Below are 27,991 nucleotides of genomic sequence, written 5' to 3' on the forward strand. Positions count from 1 at the left end.
GAAAGGGAGCACGAGAGTGGGTCAGAGGGTGTGTATGATATGGGTCAACCTTGTGGGTAGCAAGGGCACAGCCATATCTCCATATATATCATCATACCTTGTTAAATCACGCCATAATTTAGTCATCTTTTCATATAAGACTGGTGCTACTCCCTGTAAATAGCTCCAAGTTAAGCAAACCTTCTTCGGTTACTTGATGACCTAAATAAATTCTTCTGTAATCCTCCAATAAAAGATGCCATTGCTCAAGCTACTACCTATGCCTCTGATGTCTATTCCCTCTTAAACAGCTTAAAAACAAACCCCTATGGTAACATACTTTTACAGATAAATTATATAACAAGAGAAAGAAACTGCTTAAGGATTATAAAGTCTAATTCTACCTACCTTAAGAGCACACATAAGCAAACTAACAAAGAACAAATCATTAAAGCTGAGTATGAACCTAAAATAGCCACTAAAACCACAAGTAACCACAGATCTATAACACCCAGTGATGTCTGGAGCTAGTCCACAATAATATGTCATTCTCTAACCCAAAGGAAATTTAGCTAACAAATTTAGTGCAGATTTGACTGCACCCAGAGTTACAGCTATTCCACAGGTTCCACAATCCCACCCACTCCCTTTAATTACTATGGAACAAGTTCTTTCAGTCCTCTCAAAAATTAAGAATACTTCATCTGTGGGCCCTGATAACATACTAGGTTGCCTGATTATCAATGCCAAATATGGCCTTTCTGAATATCTACTTAGCTTTTTTAATATAAGCCTCTCCACCAGTTACATTCCTGAAACCTGGAAAACAGCTATTATAATGCCATTATACAAGGCTGACCAAACCACAGACCCTGGTAACTATAGACCCATTAGCATCACTAGCCTCATATGGAAAACTATGGAGTGCATTATCTCAGACCTCATTAATTTGGACAATGAAAATTGCATAATCCTGGGCCATCATTAATTTGGCATTGTCAAAGGAGGTCCTGTGTCTTTCACTTCAATTTCTTTGAAAAAGTAACCAAAGCAGTGGGTAGTCATTATGCAGTGCATACAGTTATCTAGACATGGTCAAGGCTTTTGACAGTATTCTCTATGCAGGCATTATTGACAGGGTTGTAAATCTAAATACAAATATTTATATCATGCAGTGGATAGCTAACTGGTTGTGTGATTGTCTAACAGAACCCATGTGATTAGATTTGCAGGTGCCACTTCTGAAAGCAAAAAAAAAATTACCAGTGGTATACCACTGGGCTCAGTTTTGGACCCTCTCCTATTTGACATTTATTTCTCAGACTATCAGGCCATAATTCCTGGCCTATAGTTAACTAAATATGCAGATGACTGTAAACTGGGTGTTGCTATTCGATCTTCAACTGACTTACAATTGTTCCAACATGAGTTAGATCATGTTAACAACTGGTGCAATGACAATGGTCTCAAATTAAATGTACAAAATGCAGCATAGTTCATTTTGGCAAACAAAACAGTTTAATTTACTGAATAGGTGATGAGCCCCTGAAATCAGACACTTGTAAAGGATTTAGGGTCACTTTTGATGATTCCTTATCATGTATTTGACCATGTCTCCAAAGTAGTTTGGAAAGTCTTTTATCTGGATAATTTAATTTCCAAAGGCATCTCAACTAAATCCAAAAAATCTTCATGAATATAATGCACCTTTTGGCATGAATTTGTCTAAACATATCATCAAACTTGAGAGACCTCAGAGATTAATAACTAAAAAGATCAGTGACCTCAAACATCTTAATTATCAGGAGAGACTGGCAGCCCTTTCTTTGTACTCAGTTTCTTACAGACTCCTTTGTGGATTTTGAGCCATGAAAGATCCAATCCTATTTGACATCCTCTTCTGCAGAACTAATTGTACCTTAAATACTTGGTTAAAGGAACTAAACCTCCATCAACAGATAAGCCATGTTTAGATTTATATCCCAATATATTCCTCTGCTTTGGAAATAACTTCTAGGGTTCCTATCAAATGACCGAAGAAGCATTCTTTTGAATGTGTCTTGATCGAACTTGAAAGCACGAAAAGGCAAAATAGCAAAACGGCATATAAGCGAATTCTTTCCCTGGGAAAGAAATCGCTTGGCCGCTTCTGTTACTTTGCCGTTTTTGTGACTGTAGTGCGATCTCAGAGTTGGTATATTTAATTAGGGGGTGTGGATGACAATGCCCCCCACTTTATGTAATGTTTACATTTTTTTCTTTTTTGTGGAGCAGCGATTTTTTTCCCTTGGAAAAAAAATCACTGTTCTAAGTGTTCGAGATTGTAAGCTTTTGCTTACATGGGTTCGATAAATCATCATTCGCTTTTTTAAGCGTTCGATGATTTAACATAGACGCAACTTCTACTATATGTTAAAGATACCTCTCAACCTCTTACACATAAGGCACAAAAATAGGGACAATTTTTATATATTTATTTTATAAACTTAGAAAGTTCATAAAAGTGTATGAAGTCTGAAAATCAAATGTCTGACACTATTTTCTGACTTTAGTCCTCAATGATTTACCAGAAAGTCAAAAATTTTATGAGGGACATACCAAAAATATGAGGCAAAAATCTGGACATTCTGTGAAAATCTGGACAGTTGAGAGGCATGATTTTTTTTTTCAAGCAGAGTAGCATAAATGCAAACCTAGATAAGTGGATGGGCAGCCTCAAATTCTCCCCGCGCCATTTTGTTTTGCCATTTTTGAGGCTAGATGTTGTTTTACAAATCAATATTAAAGTTCAATCTAATTTTGATGTGATTAATATGCTAGCACAATGTTTTAAAGCCTTTATGCTAGGCAGCAATTTTATGCTGGGACAGACATGATGGAAACCTAGAGGTACATTGGAGGAGGGTAATTTTAAATTACTTTAATTACATCACCTTCAGAATGTGGTACTATTATCTTTTTTTTTTACATGTTACATTATGATTATGTCAGTCACTGTGCATCAAACGGATTGGCAAACACTTCTAACTCTCTGCTATAGCTGTTTTAGCCTGCTGCAGAATACCATGGTCCCCAACACAGTAGGTTTTTCTCAACAATATTGTAAGAGTGGAACTGTCATCTTCAAGTTGTCTAAATTCAAACCAGTACACATATTTGCTTGCTTACAGTCCTCAATTCTGTTGTTACACAGGATGGAACTCTTCCTAGCAGATCTAATCCTGGACAGGTTGAGGAATGAATGCACACACACCTACAGCAGTCTGGAAAATCATCAGTCCATCTATAGCATGTGTTAAAGATGTGTGAGGAAATTGAAGCTGAAGAACCTACAAAAAGCCCACATTGACATAAGGAGGGCATGCAGACTTTACATAAAAGGTACCTCAACCAAGAAATGAACTGGGTAATCAAGTATTGTGAGGCAACAATATTAAAAGCTATACCACTGTGCTACCCAATTCAGGACTCAAATTTCAGACTCTACTTATTTTGTGGTATTGCAGATTATCAATGCAGTGATTGCTAGTGATCACAGGTGAACAAGATCAGATGGGGAAGTCCATCACAGTACTTTATTGTGGGTAACAATGTGATATTGGATCATCTAAACTGAAGTTACTGTTATAAAATACTGACACATACTCTTACACATATATAGATAGCACTATTTACAGTTCCTGCTGACATTCTAGTTGGGGGAAGGTAAATATGACAGCCATTTACATGCAAATATTTTGATGACGGCACACCAGAAAAGCTTAAAGTTGTTACAGTTCATGGTAAATACGTATACTCTATTTCTATGATTATAAAAGAAGGGATTTCAAAAGAATTTGGGTAGCTTGGCAGAGAGCCTTCAACCTCCCCCAGCACTACTGTAACTCCTCAGTATGACATAATTTCATAGTGGTGGACTGCATGCCACAGTTGAGTGGTATACCTAGTACACCAGAAGCAGGCAATGACATTCACTAATATTCTGTGTTAATGAACCTCATTACCTGCTCCTGGTGTATTCTGACTTATGTTAAATCCATTGCCTAAACACTGAGTTCGCCTGAGGCTGGTTGTTCCCACACCTCTACTTGTATGTTAGGACTGGTTCTTGCAGGAATTTAGCCTGCCTGTAGAACTGGGATCTGACAGTTTCTTAATTTAGTCAGTACCATAGTGCTAAGTGCCACTTTTTTGTGGTTTATGATGATGCATACAGGATAAGCAAAAAGTCTGTTCTAAATGTATTGTGAAGCCCAGCACTGCAAGGATCGCATATGGTGGTACTACACAATTCCACCGTTTGAAAACTATACAGTTTGGAACTATCTCACGTGTACTACAAAGGAAACAACTCGAACATTATACTATTGTGCATGTGTGCTGTCCTCAACCACCCCTCCTGCCTGCTCCCAGCTGCAGTACTACTAACTCTTGTCTATGGGAATTGGTACTGCACGTATTTAGGTTGTATACCAGCTATTGCCTGCAATTCCAGTGCCTACATATAGGCAGAGTTGCTCTTCCACCAAATTTGCCTATTGAAAAACAATGGGCTGCATGGTTACTTGGAACTTTTTCCACTTACATTGAATGCCAGTGGGAGAATTACTGTGTTCAGTGATATTGAGCCCAATTCCTGTTATGGAATTGGGTATGCAGCTCTGAGACCTCTGTTGACCTACATGACTTGGGAACTTATGGCATAATGTTTTATTGAACGGAGAGTAGTCTAACTGGGGTATCATGCTATTCAAATAAACAATTGTTTTAGAATCTGGTTCCTATGTTCTTTGAGCCATCATGCAGCACTGCTATTCAACTCTGGGTTAACTACTTAGAAAGCTGCTTTGACAGACACTTCTTTCTGCAAAGTACTTCCCTTACTCCAAATTATGATACATCCATCCATCCATCCATCCTCAAACCCCTTTTCCCATTTTGCACATGGGGTCGGGGTGTCACTTCAACAGTGACAATCATCTCAAGCCAAGGTTTATACAGTAAGGTGATCGTTTGTTGTAAATACAGCATATAGCATAAAATACAGAACATAGCACTGAAAATGCAAAAAAAAAAAAAAAAAAAAACCTGAATGTTCATAAAATTAATTAAATGAGTGGTCGCTCAGAATTAGTTCTGAGTGGCACTGATACTGCAAAGAATGTCTCCAAACAGTGGCAGATGATACTGCCTCCTACTTGTTATTGATGTGTTTTGTTGATTGTTAGATGACACAACACTACATTGGTATTGACAGGTCTGCCTGTTTTTCCTTCTAGTTCATCACTTATACCAGGCATCCTTGAGGCAGTATAATCCACAATCCCCTCTACCAGCCTGGTCTACTTATTAAGTACTGCTCTCTTTCTAGACTGACATCTGTGCCTTCAGTATGAAAGCTACGCCTCCTTCCACTTCTCTTTTCTTTCTAAATTTAATCCATCAAACTTCTCAGTCACTATCTTATGCACTTATATTTCTTTCCCCTTTCCCCCCTCCCCTTTTCCCTCCTTTCCTTTAGTGTGAAACTGTTTAGTAAGAAAGTGGAGCACAAACTGCAGGAATTACTCTTGTGGACTACACCCCCTGTTAGCTTGATTTTCTACTCTCTGCAATGGTAGTAGGACTGGAGAAATAACTCATCAGTGGTTTGTCAAAGATTGGTAATATACACCTTTCTACATCTGAAGCAGAACAGGATACATACCTAACATTTCTCCCTTTAGCCACAGCTTTCACATTTTGTCTGTGGTGGTTAATTCTTGCAGTCACTATCATTCATAGGATCATAGGAAGTTACTAAACTATTGGGACTGAGGCCCTTACAAGCCTAGCCAAGGATTTAGCCCATGTTCCAACAAGTCATCACCCTATGCCACTGTCCAGCAGGGACATAGGTGGAATCCCAGGGGTGTATTTTCTGTTCCAAATCCAGTTATCCAGGTTGTGCTTAAAAAGGTTCAATGAGGTACTCTGCTTTACGTGTAGAGGATGAGTCTATTCCACAAAAGGGGGAGTCTCAGGGACACAAAGCTGTCCTGTCAACAGGTCCTATTGATGTCACAGACCAGGTTGAGGTCTTGCGTGCGGTTTACTCGAGTGGAGCTTGACTTGCAGATATGCGGCAGTCCCATCAGGGTGGGGTCTAAGATTGCTTTGTATGCCAGACAGAGGTCACCTCTGAGGAGTCTGTAGGAGACTGAGTAGAGGGACAGGGCTTTTAGCCTATCTGTGTAGGGTAGATGTTTGACACCCTGGATTCTCTGGGTGAGGAATCTCTGTGATCTCTCCAGCTGTTGCATGTGCTTTGCGAGGTACACGCTGAAAGGGGCATTATATTCAATAATTGGTCTTATAAGGGAAGAATATAGGGATGTTATGACCACCTTGTCCCTGGATCAGATACCCTTACTAATGAGGTGGGCCATGTAGAAAACTTTCCATACAACAGAGGCAGTATGGTGGTCAAAAGTCAGTTTGCTGTCAACCTGGGTTCCCAAGCCCCTCACAATTGGTTGTGTGCTTAGTGCCTTATTATCAATGTGATAACTTCTGAGGATGTCATTCTCCCCAAAAGGGATGATGATGCATTTTTTGGCATTCAGTTTGAGGCCATGTTTCTGGCACCAGTCATTTCTTTGGGTGAGACCCTCTAGGAGGATGTCCACATCACTAGGGGAATTGATGACAGCATCCAGCTTGCAGTCATCTGCAAACTTGGTCAGCCATAGCCCACTAGATTTGGCCTGCACCTCTGAGAAGTATATCCCAAACAGCAAAGGCCCCATGACCGATCCCTGGGGTACACCGCTTGTTACGGGTCTACTACTTGAGGTGGCTTCCCCTATTTTAACTAGGTGGGTTCGGGCCTATATTACCAAAGCGAAAAACCCTATGCGCAAATACCCAAACATCGATCCCTATACCGCGAACCACGAAAATCCCGAATGCACTAAACCGCGAAAAAAAAAAATATCGAACTGTCATAGTCGGCCAACCCCACCACCTGCTACATACTACCTACCCAAACAAAATAAATAAACCACATACATACACTAACCAAATCCTACTTCTAACCTAAACTAAAGCACCAAAACCCCACCTCCAACACTACACTACACTAAACCCCACAAACACAACTATCTATGCACTCTCCTTAACCCCTCCCTAACCCTAAGGTCCGTAACTACTGCACACATCACCTACAGACATACACCTAAACAAACTAAATAATACACATACATACACTTAAAAAACCCTACAACTAACACTACACTAACTCTTACATACATTACCTATCTATGCACTTACCTTAACCCAAATCCTAACACTAAAGTCCTATCTATCGCACACTTACCTTACAGAGCTATACCCCAGACGGGCCAACCAAAAAAAAAAAATCGACATTTCGAAATTCGCGGTTTTGACCGTTCAGGGTTTACGTACTTTGCGCAATATGGTTCGACATCCTCATATTTGCCTAAAGGGATTTTCGATCGCATAATAGGAACCCGGTGGGTTCTATCAGTAAGCCAGTTTGCTACTCATCTGGTAACATATGGATTGATGCCTAGTTGAGAGAGTTTCTCTATTAAACCTTAGTGGGAATAGTATCGAAGTCCTAGGCCAGGCCAAGGTAGGCAGTGTGCACCGTCTTACCCTCGTCTATGGCCTTGGTGACTGTCTCAAAGAAGTCGACCAAATTTAACAGGCATGACCTCCCCCTTGACAAAACCAAACTGTGTCAGATCAAGTGTCTTGAGGTTGCCAATGTCCTTGTGAATGAGGTCCATGATAATCTGTTCCATGGCCTTGCAGATCAGGCTAGTTAAGCTGATGGGTCTATAATTTCTTGCATCAGTGGACACTCCACCTTTGTGCAAAGGGATGACAGTAGCTGTCCTCCACTCGGCTGGGATGAAGCTGGTACTCAGGCTTTGGTTGAATACGGTGCCTAACGGTGCTGCAAGTTCCTGCCTGAGTTCATGTAGGATGCAGCCTGAGATGTTATCTGGTCCCATGGAGGCTGTATTTTTTGCCTTTGAGAGGGTGGTGATGACTTGCTCCATAGAGATAAGGGGAGGGGGGCAGGTACTGGGGATGTCCTGTTTTACTGATGGGGGGGGGGGGTAGAGGAGTGAAGTTTTCACTGAAACTGTCTGCCAGCATATTAACTATTATCTACAGGGTTTGTGTCTGTGGTGTCTTTGACAACCAGTTCTAAGCAGATCTGGGTGCTTTCTTGAGATTGCGGACATATATGCAGAAAGCCTTATGATTGTCTTTAGTAGATGTGGCCAGTTTGGACTCGAAGTTTGCTTTGGAGGATTTCACTAGTGCTCTTATTTGCTTGTTCAGGCTAAGGAGAGATTGCTTCCAATTAGACACCTGCTCCTTCTTGGTCCTGGACAGCAATTTGTTCCTTTTATTATAGAGTTTATTTATTGTAGATGTCCACCAGACAGATTTGCTCTTCCTCAAGGAGGATGATTTCATCCTGTCTGGTATTCCTGACTCCACGCAGCTATATAAATGCTCATATAGTACTTTGGTGTAAGTTTGAACATATGTGCCAGTTTCTGTGGAGGGGAGGGGGCTGTGAAGCTTTCCCTCAGGAGGCTGTAATCAGTTTTGGAGAATTTTTTTGTTTGACCCTAGTGGGTTGGGTGGAATGGTGACTTCAAAAGTGATTGCTTTGTGGTCAGATCTTACCAGGGATGGTGACACTGTAGGGATGCTGCAGTGGTTACTCATGTTGGTTTATACTAAGTCCAAGATATTTTCACCTCTTGTGGGGGTGCCACCCTACTGGTCCAAGGCATCTGCATTGACGACATCAAGGAATCTCTGGGCATTTGTGTTTTGGCATGAGTATTTCTTCCAGTCTATGGTTGGATAGTTAAAGTCACCCAGGATCAGGGTAAAGAGTTGAATCTTGATAGATTTGAAGAGGTCCAGATAGGTGGAGTGGGCATCTTCAGTCAGACTTGGTGGCCTGTAGCTAGCTATGATTTGAATAGGGGTCTTGTCAATTGTTAACTGCACCTGGAGTATTTCCTGTGCATCATACTGTTTGACCAGCCCAAAGGTGTGTATGTCTTGTATATATATTGCAACTCCACCTCCTTTTGTTTTGCTGCCCATGGCTTGGGGTCTGAATAAATGGTTTCAAGACCCTTTTCCCCAAGCTGTTCAAGGTGACTCCACTAGCTGAAGTTTCCCAGTTAACATTTCTCTGCCCAGTTAGCTAGTGTTCTTAGATCCCTTTTTAAGGGTTCGTAGGCTACCTACCACAGGAGCCTTTTATGACTAGTCATGCATCCCAAATGTGCCTGATAAATTTTAAAAAACAAATTATAGAAAATAACTTATCTTAACATCGTTACTTTTACATATATTATTATAACTATGATCAGTCCAACACTACATAATTTGCTCAATTCGTGCCTTCTCTTAAAACTTACTCCTATTCCTCCTGAGTATTATTCTGCATGTATTCTTGTTCCCACCATTTTCTTTTTTTCTCTGTAATTATCTCCTTCCACTTTCTAAAGATCCTTCTTCTAGTTCTGCTATTCCTTTTATAATATGCAATACTTCAGATACAGTTGTTTTGACTTTGGATTAGACTTTGATTTCCATTTTTTAGTGATTGCTTTTTGGCAGTCAACAAAATTAAACTTAACAAGGCCTTACTATGACTAGGAAATTCAGATCCTGTATCCAAGCTCAGAAGAATCATTTACTTGGTTACTGCCATTTGCTGCTCACCCAGTATTTCTGACAGAGTACTCTGTAAGGAATTTTTTAAATCTGTCAGGTCATTACACTCCCAAAACACATGTTGCCAGTTACCTCCTTCCTCATTACATCTCTAACATCTGATATGTACCTAAGGAAAAAATCTTTGAAGCCTGCACGGGATATAAAAATATCAATGCAAACACTTCTGTGCAAAATCCTAAACCTTTTGGACTATGCTTATTATCTCCTATGCTTGTCTTGTATTTGCTTTTCCAGTCTCTTCTCCTAATCTTTTCAAATGTTTTCTGATTGATTCTTATAATTATTGTGTAATATTTTATATGCCCTAATAATTATCCATTTTTAAAAGCAGCTTCTGTTCTAGATTCAACTCAAAACTCTTGCAGATAAGGTGTTTCACTTAAGATTCCCCTATCACATTCTCTTTGCCTATATTCTGATATCCATCCCATGTAGGGAAGGCAGTTTCTAGCTTGCAGTCCAGATGTCTTCTTGGCCTCATACCAGTTGATCATATTTCCCTTTCTAGTTACTTGCTCCCAATACCTTGGTTCCTTTGACAGTTTTCTCAAGTAGATTTCAGCCCCCTCTTGCCTATTTTCTGTACTCCTACTTGGAGTCTTCAGTACTGGCAAAATCTCCTTTCTCCATTCTTGTGAAGGCTTAGTTCTAAGAATAGTTTTTGCTACTTTTATGAATATAATATTCTCTATATTTGTTATTATTCTGCTTAAGGATCTGCATCCAAAATCCCATTATCTCCTTATTTCTTAAACTTTCTCCCCTGCTTCAACATCATTCTTTTCCACTTTGAAATGAGTACCTCTAAAGTATCCTTTTAAATCAGGTAATACTAAACCATCTTGTACTGGAAGCATCAGCTTATGCCACTTAGCTCTTGCCCTCTTCCCCTCTTAGATAAATACCTTCAAAATTTGTATTAATTATTATCCACAATTTTTCCTCTCACTGATAAAAATATGCCTGACCGATATATAAAACTAAAAATACTAAAACATTTTCACTAATTGTTAGCTTACCATCCATATCCAGAGACAAAATTTTCACTGGTTGTATCTTACCATCCATATCCATAAACAAAGTTTCTCATTTTTTGTATTATCTTTTGTTTAGTATCTTCCCATGTATCCTTAGCTGTCATAACAGGAGACTTTTTAATCCACACTCCTAAATACATCATCTTATCATGCCCCCATAAATATGGGCATTGTTGAACCAATTAGTGTGTGGGTACATATTCTGAAAAGACTTGAACTGTCTCAAAATGTTCCACAACACCGAAATGTCCTTTCCTGGGTTATTTCTGGATTTATTAGCTACAAATTAATATCAACTGCAAATAAAACCAGTTTTTCTTGATTACCATACTAATTATATCCTTGAATTTCTAAGTCCCTTAGGACACCTCTACCCGGTTCCTCTGTTCAAACACAACTTATCAGAGAACAACCCACCACTTGAATTCTTGCCTCTGATCGTTCATGTAAATTTTACCTCTGATCCTTCATATATCATCCTAATTAACCTTATTTTATCAGGGAATGCAAATGCTTCCATTACCCTACTCATAAAATTCCAGCTTACTCTATCAAATGCTTTCTCTGCATCAAGACCCACCAACAACTGAGATATTTTCTTATATATTCTGCTTCCCTCTGGATCACCAGGATTCAATTAATGTTGTCAAATGTTTGTCTCTCCTCCACAAAGTTGTGTTGATCTATATCTCTCCATTTGGCAACACATTTGCCATTCTTTTAGTTAGTATAGACAGAAACAAAATTAAAACAGGTCTATATGAAGCTGGGTCTGATGGATTTTTACCATCTTTGGGTAGTGCAGTCACAAGATGTTGGTGCTTCCCTTCCTTTTAAAATACTGTTAAGCTACATCTTCCAGATCTTTATCACTAACTTATACAGGAATGCCATCTGTTCCCAGAGACTTTCCTGCAGATTGATTCTGTGTCACCATTTTTATCTCATCTTCTCTTATCTTCTTCTTCTCTCTTAACTATTAGTTATTGGGCCTCATCTCTCTCTAACCTTGACATACTTAAGTCTTCAATAAATATACCTATTTGTGTTATTTCTTGATTTTTCACATTCCATTGCTTTATACAAACTTTTATAAAAAAAAACTTCTGAAATATCTCTTAACACCTTTACAGGATCTCTGGTTATTTTTCTTGTTTGACAACAACCCATCTCTTTTCTATTGCCTAGGTCATGCTAAAAGCTTTTGTGCTCTAAAGTTGGTATCAAAAGTAATTGCTTAACAGCAATTGTTTTAAACCCAGGAATATTATCAAAATACTCTCTTATTTTTTTCTTAGAACGCTGCAGTTGTGCCACTTTTTGTTCTGCGAGTTTCCCTTTATTCTACAATACTTTAATCTTTGTCACCCCTTTCTCTTTTAACCATATTTCTTTCTCTTTTATTTCTAACCTGTTTTTAAACTCAAATTTCATTTAATCCAACTCTTTAACACTCACTTCTGAAGTAATGTTCGTCTTCTCTAATAACTGTCAAATAATTTCCAATACCCATTTCTTAAATCTCTCTTTTAAATGAGTAGGTAGGAAAGTGCCAATGTCTCATTTTTACTTAATTTATCTTAGTTTTTATAGACATATGATCTGAAACAGTTACTGGATAGGTGTTGAAGCTTTCAATTAAATGTACACGTTTCTTTGATATATAATTTCTGTCCAGTCCAGCCCATGTATTGTACATTGGGGAATAACATGTAAATTTTGACTTGCTACTAAATTCACATCTTCCATACCAAATATTTCATACATTTCTTCAAAAATCTACTTCTTTTTGCTATATTTTCCCCTTCTATGTCCCAGTAATACACATTCACTATTGCAAATCAAGTTCCATTCCTCACCTATAAGTAATAATCCCTACAGAAAATTGATTGTTATTCCCCAAAAATTTCTTAAGCTCTACAACAGCTATTTTTGGTGTAATGTGTGCCAGTATAATTAATCCTCCTGCCTTGCCAGTAGGCCTTACCACCACAAATCTACCATTGTTGTCTTTGTCTTTTTTCCTTTTCTATCATTATTTGAGCCCGTCTAGCAACTGGTTTTATTACTCTCCTTTTCCTTTGTACCTGATATTCTGCTGAAAGCCTTCTTTGTCAAATTCACATGCTCATATCTTTCCAAAGGTATTTCCTACATTTTTTAATTAGTATTTCTAATTTTTGAGTTACATGCACACACTAATGTTTAGCAGGCTGATATTTTATACAGTCATTTCTTCTCATCTCTAATTGAACCTGTGTCACATTTTTCAAGAAATTTTGTTTTAATGTAAACGGTACAGCAAAAAAACTAAATTCATTTTAGAATACTCCTCCTGATAGAAAGAACTTCTCAGAATCAACAGTTGCAACCACAGGTATTCTCTATCATATTATTAAGGTTACCCATGCTAGAGAGCATGTTACAGCCTGTGTTCTCACTTACACTCATTTACTGTCTGTTCTTTTCTTTCTCTTTCTCTAGTCCCCTCCTATATGAGAGAGCAGGCTGTATACTTTCAGAAAACATTAACTTTTAGTCCTAAGGAAAAAAACTCATTAACACTCACTTCTGAAGTAATGTTCATCTTCTCTAATAACTGTCAAATAATTTCCAATACCCATTTCTTAAATCTCTCTTTTAAACGAGTAGGTAGGAAAGTGCCAATGTCTCATTTTTACTTAATTTATCTTAGTTTTTATAGACATATGATCTGAAACAGTTACTGGATAGGTGTTGAAGCTTTCAATTAAATGTACACGTTTCTTTGATATATAATTTCTGTCCAGTCCAGCCCAAGTATTGTACATTGGGGAATAATATGTCAATTCTTTTTCCTAATTTTTTTTATTTTGAATTTTTCAATGTACAGAACAAAGACTGAACAACAAAGTACTAATACACTGGGTACAGAATTAACGGTGAACAGTATCTATACATCAACATGAAACCTCAATATTTACAGCTGTACAAAAATGCCATCAATTATTTTTTACATCCATTTATCGAGCTTACCCTATTATGGGGAAATCTTGTCATTACATATCTAAATGTGTGTTGAATGTATATCGTTTTTATGATCATGTGGGTGGATTAAGCTAGCAGTATGTTAAATATCTGTTCCCATATTTTTAGTTTCTTAACACTTATTTTTTTACATCAATTACCCATTTATGAGCTAGCATGTGTTTGATTACCATCTTTTTGAATTCGGCCCAATTGATATGCATTCTGTCCCCCCATTTGAATACTATATATAGTTTCATTAATAGGAATAATGTGATATGTATGGTCGCTTGATTATGGGATATTTCTGGGGGGGGGTGTGAAGTAGTGTATATTCCCATGTAAGAGTTGCTTTTTCATAGCCTTGTTTTTGTAGTTGGATATTTAATGTGTTCCATAGTTTAAATAAGCATTTGCAGCTCCAAAACATATGAGTTAGATCTGCTTCCTGTGACCTACAATATGGGCAGTTTGGTGAATTAGAAGAGTTAAATTTGTGTAGTACTGAAGGGGTAAGATATGCATTATTGTTGATCATGAGTTGTGTGTAAGTTAACTTTTTTAGTGGTAATGCTTTATGTGTTAATGTCAAAGCTTGGTTTCATTGTTGTTCAGTTATTGATGAGTTACTTTTAAACCAATAGTTCGAAATAAGTATATTATCTTGGAATTTGATCCTGGCTATTAATGTGTATGTGTTGGATATCATTTTTTTTCCCAGATAGCATTGTGTTCCATAGAGTTTAAAAACTGTTTATATCCACCTTGTTTAATTTGGTGTTCTGAAGGTGTTTAGAACGTACTTTTAATAAAGGATGGTTGTTGAGATTTATCATTGAGTTGTTAAATTTTAAGTTTGGGTTATTATGGGTTGGTTGAAATATGTCCATTGCTGGCCTAAGATCAAGGGAAATGAACAACTTTTGAAGTACGATAATGAAGTGTTTTAGAGGGTCAATGAACTTATAAGTTGTTATATCTAATAACATGGAAATTTTGACTTGCTACTAAATTCACATCTTCCATACCAAATATTTCATACATTTCTTCAAAAATCTACTTATTTTTGCTATATTTTCCCCTTCTATGTCCCAGTAATACACATTCACTATTGCAAATCAAGTTCCATTCCTCACCTATAAGTAATAATCCCTACAGAAAATTGATTGTTATTCCCCAAAAATTTCTTAAGCTCTACAACAGCTATTTTTGGTGTAATGTGTGCCAGTATAATTAATCCTCCTGCCTTGCCAGTAGGCCTTACCACCACAAATCTACCATTGTTGTCTTTGTCTTTTTTCCTTTTCTATCATTATTTGAGCCCGTCTAGCAACTGGTTTTATTACTCTCCTTTTCCTTTGTACCTGATATTCTGCTGAAAGCCTTCTTTGTCAAATTCACATGCTCATATCTTTCCAAAGGTATTTCCTACATTTTTTAATTAGTATTTCTAATTTTTGAGTTACATGCACACACTAATGTTTAGCAGGCTGATATTTTATACAGTCATTTCTTCTCATCTCTAATTGAACCTGTGTCACATTTTTCAAGAATTTTTGTTTTAATGTAAACGGTACAACAAAAAAACTAAATTCATTTTAGAATACTCCTCCTGATAGAAAGAACTTCTCAGAATCAACAGTTGCAACCACAGGTATTCTCTATCATATTATTAAGGTTACCCATGCTAGAGAGCATGTTACAGCCTGTGTTCTCACTTACACTCATTTACTGTCTGTTCTTTTCTTTCTCTTTCTCTAGTCCCCTCCTATATGAGAGAGCAGGCTGTATACTTTCAGAAAACATTAACTTTTAGTCCTAAGGAAAAAAACTCATTAACACTCACTTCTGAAGTAATGTTCATCTTCTCTAATAACTGTCAAATAATTTCCAATACCCATTTCTTAAATCTCTCTTTTAAACGAGTAGGTAGGAAAGTGCCAATGTCTCATTTTTACTTAATTTATCTTAGTTTTTATAGACATATGATCTGAAACAGTTACTGGATAGGTGTTGAAGCTTTCAATTAAATGTACATGCTTCTTTGATATATAATTTCTGTCCAGTCCAGTCCAAGTATTGTACATTGGGGAATAATATGTCAATTCTTTTTCCAAATTTTTTTATTTTGAATTTTTCAATGTACAGAACAAAGACTGAACAACAAAGTACTAATACACTGGGTACAGAATTAACGGTGAACAGTATCTATACATCAACATGAAACCTCAATATTTACAGCTGTACAAAAATGCCATCAATTATTTTTTACATCCATTTATCGAGCTTACCCTATTATGGGGAAATCTTGTCATTACATATCTAAATGTGTGTTGAATGTATATCGTTTTTATGATCATGTGGGTGGATTAAGCTAGCAGTATGTTAAATATCTGTTCCCATATTTTTAGTTTCTTAACACTTATTTTTTTACATCAATTACCCATTTATGAGCTAGCATATGTTTGATTACCATCTTTTTGAATTCGGCCCAATTGATATGCATTCTGTCCCCCCATTTGGATACTATATATAGTTTCATTAATAGGAATAATGTGATATGTATGGTCGCTTGATTATGGGATATTTCTGGGGGGGTTGTGAAGTAGTGTATATTCCCATGTAAGAGTTGCTTTTTCATAGCCTTGTTTTTGTAGTTGGATATTTAATGTGTTCCATAGTTTAAATAAGCATTTGCAGCTCCAAAACATATGAGTTAGATCTGCTTCCTGTGACCTACAATATGGGCAGTTTGGTGAATTAGAAGAGTTAAATTTGTGTAGTATTGAGGGGGTAAGATATGCATTATTGTTGATCATGAGTTGTGTGTAAGTTAACTTTTTTAGTGGTAATGCTTTATGTGTTAAGACAAAGCTTGGTTTCATTGTTGTTCAGTTATTGATGAGTTACTTTTAAACCAATAGTTCGAAATAAGTATATTATCTTGGAATTTGATCCTGGCTATTAATGTGTATGTGTTGGATATCATTTTTTTTCCCGGATAGCATTGTGTTCCATAGAGTTTAAAAACTGTTTATATCCACCTTGTTTAATTTGGTGTTCTGAAGGTGTTTAGAACATACTTTTAATAAAGGATGGTTGTTGAGATTTATCATTGAGTTGTTAAATTTTAAGTTTGGGTTATTATGGGTTGGTTGAAATATGTCCATTGCTGGCCTAAGATCAAGGGAAATGAACAACTTTTGAAGTACGATAATGAAGTGTTTTAGAGGGTCAATGAACTTATAAGTTGTTAAATCTAATAACATGGAAATTTTGACTTGCTACTAAATTCACATCTTCCATACCAAATATTTCATACATTTCTTCAAAAATCTACTTCTTTTTGCTATATTTTCCCCTTCTATGTCCTAGTAATACACATTCACTATTGCAAATCAAGTTCCATTCCTCACCTATAAGTAATAATCCCTACAGAAAATTGATTGTTATTCCCCAAAAATTTCTTAAGCTCTACAACAGCTATTTTTGGTGTAATGTGTGCCAGTATAATTAATCCTCCTGCCTTGCCAGTAGGCCTTACCACCACAAATCTACCATTGTTGTCTTTGTCTTTTTTCCTTTTCTATCATTATTTGAGCCCATCTAGCAACTGGTTTTATTACTCTCCTTTTCCTTTGTACCTGATATTCTGCTGAAAGCCTTCTTTGTCAAATTCACATGCTCATATCTTTCCAAAGGTATTTCCTACATTTTTTAATTAGTATTTCTAATTTTTGAGTTACACGCACACACTAATGTTTAGCAGGCTGATATTTTATACAGTCATTTCTTCTCATCTCTAATTGAACCTGTGTCACATTTTTCAAGAATTTTTGTTTTAATGTAAACGATACAACAAAAAAACTAAATTCATTTTAGAATACTCCTCCTGATAGAAAGAACTTCTCAGAATCAACAGTTGCAACCACAGGTATTCTCTATCATATTATTAAGGTTACCCATGCTAGAGAGCATGTTACAGCCTGTGTTCTCACTTACACTCATTTACTGTCTGTTCTTTTCTTTTTCTTTCTCTAGTCCCCTCCTATATGAGAGAGCAGGCTGTATACTTTCAGAAAACATTAACTTTTAGTCCTAAGGAAAAAAGTTCTGGCTATCCTTAACACCTTTAATAGTACAACGCAGGCTACTAGGAGGCTGCTCTCTCATTCAATTCCTGTAATTTCCAACTTTATTTTTCACTGAACTGATCACTAGTTTGTCTCCATGTAAAAGTAGTAGCAATGAGAATGAGAGGAAAAAAACAGCAGACTTAATCTGCTGATGTATGAAGTAATCTTTTTAAATTTCACTCTGAACAGAATGTACAACTGCCTTCATCTGCAGACTTTGTGACTCCTGGTTAGACTATTTACAAAAAAAAAAAAAAAAAAAAAAAAAGAGCATCTTTGCAGTTTCCAGGAACTGTACAACAACTGCCTTCAGCTGTAGAAGTCATGATTCCCATGTAGACTATTTCCAATCGAAAGTACTAGTTTAACAAATACAGTAGCCACTGAAAAGACTCACTCAAATTTAAAATACCCGATACCCATTAGTATATCACATACAGTTACAAAAGACCCCATGACATTTACCCCTGATACAAACTATGCAAAACTGCTTTAGTATATAACATGCAGTTGCAAATAATGTTAGGAAAAAAATAAAGTGGGGCATATGCTTTATAGTCCACTCACCAGTTTTGCTCTCATACACTTTTTCTTGTAAAGGCATGGTTCACAGATGATTATTCTCTAATTTCAGTGTTGCTGGACTTCATCCTTTTCATCTCCATCTCCCACCACCACACCAGTCTCTGGATCAAGTCCAAGATATTCCTGATTCTTCTAGTTATCTCCTGTGCTGTATTTTTTCTGTCTCTGAAGTGTTTTTCTTTGGAACATTTCCAAAGTCTCTTTATGATCTTTATTGTCAGAAGAATGAGAAGCAACGCCCTATTCTGTTTGCTGGCTCATTTCCTCCTTAGCCTGTTCTGCTCTTTGATCCTACAGGAAAAAAATATTCTGAAGACAGCTGGATACAGCAGCTTGAATCTCAAACCTGCTTCTTGACAATCCCTGATTGGTAGGATAAATTAGCTTCTCTTCTGTCTGGTGCATAAGTTATAATCATTTTCCACAAACACTCTGCTGTCTCCAGTTTTTAATACTATTCCACTTCTGCCACAGTTGTCTTGGCTGTTTTCTCATGGTCTACACTTGATGTGCCCTTTCAATTAACAAAGTCTGCTGTGGTAAACCAGTCCAGTTGCTTATCTGTGCTTTCATAAAATTAATGCAGTCTGTTTCTTCCAGTCTCTCTGGTACAGCAGAAAATCTCAGGTTTTCTCTCTACTCTCTGTCGTCTGACTCTACTAATTTTTAAACACTTCTTGAGAAACCCCATATACGGCCACCTTTTTTTTTCATGTCAACCTCTGATTTTTTGCAGTTTATCAGTTCATCTCAATGGCTAGTTAAAGTGTCTTTTATTTTTACAGCCTTCAGTCATGCCTGAGTACATTCGATTTAATTTTTCCTGTAAATTAATGGAAGCCATCACTTGAACAAAAGCTGAAGCTTGAACTGATTTTCGCTGAACAGCCATAGAATCCTCCTCAGACAGTGCTTTCTCGTCACCTTTTCTGACTGATCATCTTTCAGGTTTTCCAAATTTGTTTGCTGGCATCCAGGCCAGGTGGTGTATTTACCAGTCAGTAACTGACTTTTACAAAAAAAAAAAAAAAAAGTGAGAGCTGAAGTTATGCTGTTGATCAGTGTGCAGCCATCTTGGAAACAGAGTTTTATCCTAAGGGGTATATGTAGACTTGGGCTTGGGTGGTCAAGGATTTACAGGCTGCCTTTGTCCATTAGGGATGCAGACATCAGACCAGGAGTGAATTTCTGATTCCCAATCCACTGGTCCAAGTTGCACTTAAATTGGATTAGGGAAGAAAAAGAAGTTATGTCTTACCATAACGTTCGAACTGTATTGTAAATCCTCGTTCAGTCATTACGTTTGGGTATCAGTTCTGACCTCGGAACCGAGCCGGACATCTTCCAAGCTCGCGTCAGCTACAAACTCTCGAGCTAAAACTCTTACCCAGAATTCCCCTCTCCCTGTTACCTCAGATTGAGTTTGCAAGTCAAAAGAAGGTAGAGGCTACCTCTGGTCAAATGACCTAATAGAAAGAACCGGATGGTAAGATCCACTAGAAGCCACAGGATGGGGGAAGGAGGGAGGGTCATAGTGACTGAACGAGGATCAACAATACAGATGGAACGTTATGGTAAGACATAACTTCTTTATCTGATATTGTTAATCCTCGTTCATTCCTTACGTGTGGGACAGAGTCCCCAGTTACCTTTATTCCTGGGAGGCTCTCATGGAAGGACATTCCTGAGCACCATAGAACCAAAAGATGCTCTTCCCCTGGAGGCCAAATCCAATGTGTAATGATTGATGAAGGTATGAGGAGTAGCCCAAGTTGCAGCTGCACAAATGTCATATAAAGAGGCTCTGGCATGGAAGGCAGCAGAAGTTGCCACTGACCTTGTAGAATGAGCCTTTATGGTAGTGGGTAATGGAATATTACATTGTCTATAAATGAAGGTCACGCAGCCTTTCAACCATTTAGCCAATGTGACCTTAGCAACAGCACATCCTAATCTAGGTCCAGAATAGGCCAAAAATAAATGGTCTGATTTACGAGAGGCCTTAATCTTGTTCAAGTAGAAGTGAATTTGCCTGTGAATATCTAGGGTATGTAGGCAATACTCCCCTTTGCTTGAATGATTGGGGAAGAAAACTGGCAATTGAATGGTTTGAATAATGGACATTTCAGAGATTACTTTTGGCAGAAAGGAAGGATTAGTTCTCAATGACACTCTATCTCTATAAAAATCAAATATGGACTCTTGGTGCATAAGGCTTGAAGCACAGAGATACGTCTGGCAGAAGTAATGGCGACCAAAAACAAGGTTTTCCATGACAAATATCTGAGGTCGCAAGAAAAAGCTGGTTCAAAAGGTGGCATTGTCAAAGCTTGTAGGACTAATGACAGGTCCCATGGTTGAGTAGGTTCTCTAAAAGGGGGTTTTAGATGATTCATGCCTTTTTATGAAAGTCTTGCATAATTTGTGTGACATAAGAGAAGAGTCATGGACACCATCATGGAAATTAGATATTGCAGCCAAATGAACTCTAATGATGGAGGCAGATAGACCAGATTGAAATAGGGTAGCTAGATACTCCAGTACTATCGACACTGGTGCTGAAAAAGGATCTACCTGTTTTTCTTTCAGCCAAAAGATAAATCTTTTCCTCTTGCTGAGATATGTAATTCTGGTGGAAGACTTATAAGATGCAATAAGAATGTCACATACTGGCAAAGAAAGATCATTCTGCCTGGCAATCAAGGGAACTGGAGGAGCCAAGCTGTGAGCTTCAGGTTTTTCAAGTTGGGGTGAAACAGATTCTGCAGATGGGAGATCAACTCTGGGGTTGGATGGGGAATCCACGGTTGATCTAGCAGGTGAAGCCAAAGGAAGGGGAGCTAAATCTGACGAGGCCAATATGGTGCTATGAGGATTACTTTGCTCTTCAACCGGCAGGCTTTTTTCAGAAACTGGGGAATGAGGGGAAGAGGTGGAAATGCATAAAGTAGACCCGAGGGCCAATCGTGGACTAGAGCATCCCTGGGTGACTGTCCCAGAGGGGGTATCAGGGCAAAATAGTTGCTGCATTTGTAGTTGGTCGGGGATGCAAAGAGGTCGCAGCAAGGAAGACCCCAGCGGTTGAAAATCTCTGCCGCTATCAAGGGATTCAGGGACCACTCGTGAGGTTGTAGTATACACCTGCTGAGTCTGCCTGCTATCACGTTGGAACTCCCGGGAATGTGCGTTGCTAGAAGAAAATGGTTGGTAGCCATCGCCCAATGCCATATCCTCATGGCCTCTCGACAGAGTGGGTAAGATTTGGTTCCACCCTGTTTGTTGATGTAACAGATGACCACCATGTTGTCTGATTGTATCGGAATAGTCCCAGACGGCAGCAGGGGATGGAATGCTTGCAATGCCAGAAGCACCGCCCTCAGCTCTAGAACATTTATATGCAGATGGGCCTCCATTTTGGACCAAGTACCTTGGACTGTCTGTCCCTGACATAGCCCCCCCATCCCATCAGGGAGGAGGTGTCTGTGGTCACTGTAGCCTTGGGCTGTTGGGGGGAGAAGGGGCGAGACCATTGTGATGGGTTGTGGGCCATCCACCATTTTAAATCCTGTTTGCACTTGTGAGTTACCTGAATCTTGGCTGAAAGAGGATATTGAAAGGGATACCATTGGGTGAGCAGTAGCCATTGCAGAAGCCTCATGTGAAACCTGGCCAGGGGGACAATGGTGATGGAGGCTGCCATGGAACCCAACAAATGTAGAATAGAGTGAGCTGTGGATTTCTCCCTTGTAAGGACTGGGATCAGTTGTTGCTTTATCCTTAGAATTCTGTGCTCTGGAATGGATGCTCTGCAATTCTTTGTATTCAAGATGACCCCTATGAATTCTGTGGACTGAGATTGGATTTTTGCCAGTTTATGGTTATGCCTAGCATTTCTGCAGAGAGGAGAGAGTATGCCAGGGCTTCCTCCAATAGATATCTGGGGGCAGAGATGAGCCAGTCATCTAGGTATGGAAACACCTGGAATCCTTGTAGACGCAAGTGAGATGTGATGGCTGCCATGCACTTTGTGAACACTCTTGGGGCTGTAGAGAGTCTGAAGGGCAGTACTCTGAACTGGTACTGACTGGCTCCCACATGGAAGCGAAGGAATCTTCTTGATAGTCTGTCCACTTTTATGTGGTAGTATGCATCTTGAAGATCTACTGAGCACATCCAATTGTCTTTTTCCAAAAGAGGAAGGATAGACTGTATTGTGACCATCCGGAATTTTTGTACTTTTACAAACTTGTTCAATACACTAAGATCAAAAATTGGTCTCCAGTCCTCGGTTTTCTTTTGCACCAAAAATAGTCTTGAGTAGAATCTGGATCCTATCTGGTCTGGAGGGGCTATTTGAATGACTCTTTTTCTTAGTAGTTTTGAAATCTCTAATGCTGCTTCTTCCCTTTGACTGGGTGGAACATTGGGTAAGTTTGTTAGGGGAACGGGACAAAGATCAAAGGGAATATGATAACCTCTGGTTATTATCCTTTGTACCCAAGAATCGGTGGTGATGGTTAGCCAGGCAGAAGGGTACAAAGAGAAACGACCCCTCAACCACTTCCAGAGGAAAGCAGTTGGGCCGCTCTTCAGGAGCGCTGGTAGGACTGGCCAGGGAAAAAGTCCCTGGAACCCTGGTTACACAGACCCCCCTCTGCCCCAAAAAGGGCATCTTCTCTGTGAGTTCCCCCCTCTGCCTCTAGGGGAGAACCCGGCCTGTGTGTCACATCAAGGATCCTGAGACTTTTTGTGCCATATCTTCCCACTCTTCTGGTTTCTGTTGAAAGCCCGTTGAGGGGAAGAATAACGGACACCCACGGCAGAAAGGGTCTTATCGTCCTGTTCACATCTGGCCACTGCGCTTTTAACCTTGGGTCCAAACAATGAAGAGGCTTCAATGGGCGCATTGAGAAAGGAAGCCTTGAAGGGTTCCGCAAAATTACACAAGGACATCCAGGCATGTCGTCTCAGAACAATGCCTGAACTTGCCACTCCAACTGCTCCTTCTGACGTGTGAGATATCAGGTGCATGGAGGAGTTAGATATCGATTCAATGGTGGCTAGCTGAGAGGCCACTTTGTCACGGACCTCCTCAGACACGGCTCCAGCCAAAGTTTCAGACAGCTCAGAAATCAAATCTCTTTGAAGCCTGGTAAAGTGTACCATATAGTTCAGGGACCTGATTGCAAAGGTCGCTGATGCAAAAGTACGTTTCCCTATTCTGTCCAGAGCCTGGGATTCTTTGTTGGGCGGATAAACAGTCTGGCTTTCTTGTTCCGCCAGGTCCTTTTTAGTTGCGGCCGCCACCACCAAAGCATCTACAGGAAGACCTTTGGACCAATGGGGATCAGTAGTAGGAGGGGACAAAATTTTATCTGGCCTCCGGGGAATGGCCTCAACGGTGTCAGGAGCCTTCCACGCATGCTGCATGATGAGCCGGACCAGTTCGTTGGCAGATGGAGTAACCCAGGAGGTAGGGGGCTGGGCGGGAAAGGCCTGCAGGAACACAGACTCTTCAGAGTTCCGGTTTGAGGGCTGCCAGTCACCTCTCTGTTTAAGAATTTCAAGAATATCACCAAAGGATACCTCAGAAGGTAAGAGAGGGGACCCTTCCCCATCATCAAAGTCTGTGTCTTCAGTAAGGGACTCCTCTGTGGAGTCCATGTGCTTCCTCTTGCACAAGCTCTTTTGATGAACTTCCTCAGAGGGAAAAGCTAGGGAAGACAGTGCAAAAGGGGTCTCCTGTGGAAGTATATCCTGAGGCCCTTGCGCCCGGTGTCCACTAGGAGCGACTTGTGTACATTGAGGTCCAGAGGAGGGCTGGGAGAGTGACAGCACAGGAAAGCCAACCAATGCCAGAGCCTTCTCCATTAGCTGAAAGGCCAGTCCACCTGAAGAGGAGTGAGTTCTCAGGGCAGGGGGTCACCCCTCTCCTAAGTGGCTCAGCCTGCCAACTTGGAGTGCCTGGATGGCTGTGAAACACCAAATTACGTATGCCACAGCTGGCATCCTGGGTCGTAGCAAAACTCGCCTGCCACAAAGGTAAATGCGGCTCCTTAGTAAGGTCCATAAAGGGAACCGTAGAGGGGGAAGACTGTGCTATATCAAGGGGCTTCAAAGGCAATGAAGGAGGAGAATAAGTACGGGTCTTTGGTAAAAGGTGATTACCTCACGAGGAAGGATAGATCCTGGGGGGGGGGGGGCGGATACCTCTGGCCAAAAGCACTGGATCCACAAGATGCAACACGTCATGTTCAGAGAGGCTTCACGGATTTCACGGACACGGCTGAGGGGGAGTTGGGTCTATTCAAAGACAGAGCAAGCTCAGTGCCCACCTCTGAGGTCTGCACTGAAAACAATCGGGCTGTAAAGGACTGAACTACAGGTGTCTGCACCAAGGAAATCATTGGTGCCGAAGTCATGGTCTGCACCGACGATAAGGTTGGTACCGAAGTGGTTGTCGGCGCTAAGGCTGGAACAGAAAAAATCGGTGCCAATAACTGAATGGCCGGTGCTGAGAGGGTATTTAGTGCCAAGTAAGTTGTCAGAGCCGAAAAGGCAATGGGCGTTGAAAAATCCATCGATGTCGTAACAGTCCGCATCGACTAGACAGTCAGTGCCGGTAAAGAAGTCTGAACCAAGGAGCCCCTCGGTACGGATACGGTAAAGGGCATGCTAGTCTGTGCAGAAGTCACAGATGGTGCCAATGGCCTCAGTGCCGAAGGTCTAGGTACTGAAAGTGCTAGAGCCGAAGAAGTCAAATCCGAACTGCAAAGCTTAGCTTTCTTGGGTCTCGGTTCCTGGGGGTCCCCAGCAGGGGACGAAGAAAGAGACTTGGCCTTTATATGTTCATCACTCTTTTTCTTATGGGATCTTGGAGGGGTTGAAGCCTCCGACCCAGAAATAGCCCCTGAAAAAGGAGATTTAAAGTAGCCCCTTCAATATTAATTTATTTTTTTCTCTCAATCAACATCCTGTTAGAGAAATTCTTACAAATCATGCAGGGCGGGTCAACTGTTAAATGAGGCACACCCAAGCAATAGACACACAGGGAATGTACATCTGAAGTAGTAATTTATGGCCACAATCTAAACATCTTTTAAATCCTGGACTACCTTTTTTATCTGCCATGTTAGAAAGAAAGAAGGAAACCCAGAATAAATGCTAGCAATGGTACAAGAATTACCCGAAGGTAAGAAGGAAAGGTGGTTTACCAATGATGGTAAAATAGAAATTACCTCGCGGTAAAAGGGAGGAAAGGAATTGAAAAGATTCAAGAAAGGATAGTCGCTAAATGTGATAAGGTAAGAGAAAACTATCTAATAACTTTTCTGTGAGAAAAGGCTGCTTTAGAATTTAGTATGAAGAAAAATATTGTACTTAGCTCAAGAGAAGTAGCTTGACACAACTGAATGGCGATGCAGCAAACGAAATCTGGGGTAATAGGGAGAGGGGAATTCTGGGTAAGAGTTTTTAGCTGACGCGAGCTTGGAAAATGGCTGGTTCGGTTCCGAAGTCGGAACCGATACACACACGTAATGACTAAATGAGCATTAACAATATCAGATCTCTGCTTCCCATGTTCCAGAGAAAGGGTGATCTGAGACACAGACCTTACTTGCGAAATGAATAAGACATGTTGGTGGGACAAATATAAGTCCCTTGATTGGGCAATTCTGACGCTATTTACTTTGCAGATATGCAGAACATCCAGAGTGCATCCAAGGATACCTTGTATGCCAAGCATAGATTGCCTCTCAACAGTCTGTATCTGTAGAAGACAGAGTCCAGGGATAAGGCTGAAGTGATCTATATAACACATGTTGTTGATGCCCTGGGTGAGGTAATCTGCAAAGGACATGTTGTTTACATCCTGTATCCTTTTTATGAGTCACATTTGTGGATATCGCAGTTGGTGCACATGCCTGGTCAGATACATACGAAAATGGGGCACTGTACTCAATTAGAGTTCAACTGTATTTGTCCCTCATCAGACCATTGACTTCCTTGGATCTAGCTGCGATACCCTTGCTTATATGTTGTACAGCATATAATGATTTACTTAGTGCTAACACATGATGGTCAAAGGACAGATAATTGTTTACATGAATTCCCAAATCCATGACTACTGGGTCTACTGTTAGAGGTGTGTTATCAATTAGGTAGTTTCCAGAGGTAGCGGACTTCCCAAAGGATACTATTACGCATTTCCTGACAGTTTTAGAATGTGACTCTTGTACCAGTTATTTATTGGAGTCAGTCCTTCTTGGCAGATATTAGCCATCATCACCCCCTTTTCCCCATTTTTTACATGTGGTTGGTGTGTTGTGTCAGCTGTCACTATCCCTCTGTATTCAGTGTCACAGTTCTGCCTTATTCAACACTCGTGTCTGACTACTGCAGGTCTTCTCTCACACAGTCCCTCCCTCTATTTGCTGGATGCCCTCATTTTCTCTTGCCTTCTTAACCAGATTGTCTTCTGCTTTCCTACACATGTGCTCAAGCCACTGTAATCTGTTCTTTTTTACTTTTTCCTGAAATTGGAGCTACTTTGGCTTCTGCTCTTATGTCCTCATTTCTTGATCTATTTCACAGTGTGCATTCTGCTACCCATGTTGCATGCACTTCATCTCCAACTCCTCTAGCTTCCTCAACTGATTGTCTTTACCATCCAAGTTTCTGTACCATATCAGTGTCATGCAGGAATTCTATGACTGCACATAGTTTGCAGTCATTTACAAACTTGATCAGCCAAAGGCTTTTGATGTTGGACTTGACTTCAAAGAAGAAGATGCCAAAAAGAAGCAGACTCAGCATAGAGCCATGAGAGTATCCACTAGTGACCAGCCTCTTCGTAGAGGTGGGCTTTCCTATCTTAACTTCTTCAGTCCTATCAGCTATCCAGCTGATGATATGAGTTTTTACCTAATTCTGTGAGTCTGTCTATAATGCCCAAGTGGTGCATTGTATCTAATATCTTGGTCAGGCCAAGGGCAGATTGTATGTACCATTTTGCCTTCCCCTGTCCAATGCCTTGGAGACCTTCTGAAAGAAGTCCACCAGGTTGAGTAGGCATGAGCTGCCCTTGACAAAAACAAACTGGTTGGATCCAGTGTCTGAAGATTTTCTAAGTCATTGTTAATCATTTTCTTGATAATTCTTTCCATGGCTTTCCATATGGGACTAGTCAGACTTAAATGTCTGCTGTTATGGGGTCTGTAAATGGCTCACCCTTGTGTACATGGATGACAGTTGTAGTTCCCTTTTTACATGGCATGAAGTCTGCCTAGAGGTTATAGCTAAATAGTGACTGTAGTGATCCTGATAGGCAATGTTTCATGCTATTTAGGAGGCATTCTGGGATATTGTCGGGGCTCAATGGTGCTATATTCTTGGCCTTGGAAAGCATGTTGAGGATCTGCTCCCTAGTGATAGCCGGGGAGTTATATTCAATGGCATTTC

The 27,991-nt window shown here is 39.7% G+C and overlaps 1 protein-coding gene across 1 annotated transcript in view; it reads right to left on the reverse strand.

Moving 5' to 3' along the window:
* LOC122805563 (solute carrier family 25 member 45-like) overlaps window positions 1–27,991 on the reverse strand; it is a 1,930,246-nt gene that overhangs the window by 89,859 nt on the left and 1,812,396 nt on the right. The gene's annotated exons all lie outside the window — the stretch shown is intronic.

The sequence above is a fragment of the Protopterus annectens genome, chromosome 6.part1 (genome assembly GCF_019279795.1).
Source record: "Protopterus annectens isolate FY-2018-M chromosome 6.part1, PAN1.0, whole genome shotgun sequence".
Lineage (NCBI taxonomy): Eukaryota > Metazoa > Chordata > Ceratodontiformes > Protopteridae > Protopterus > Protopterus annectens.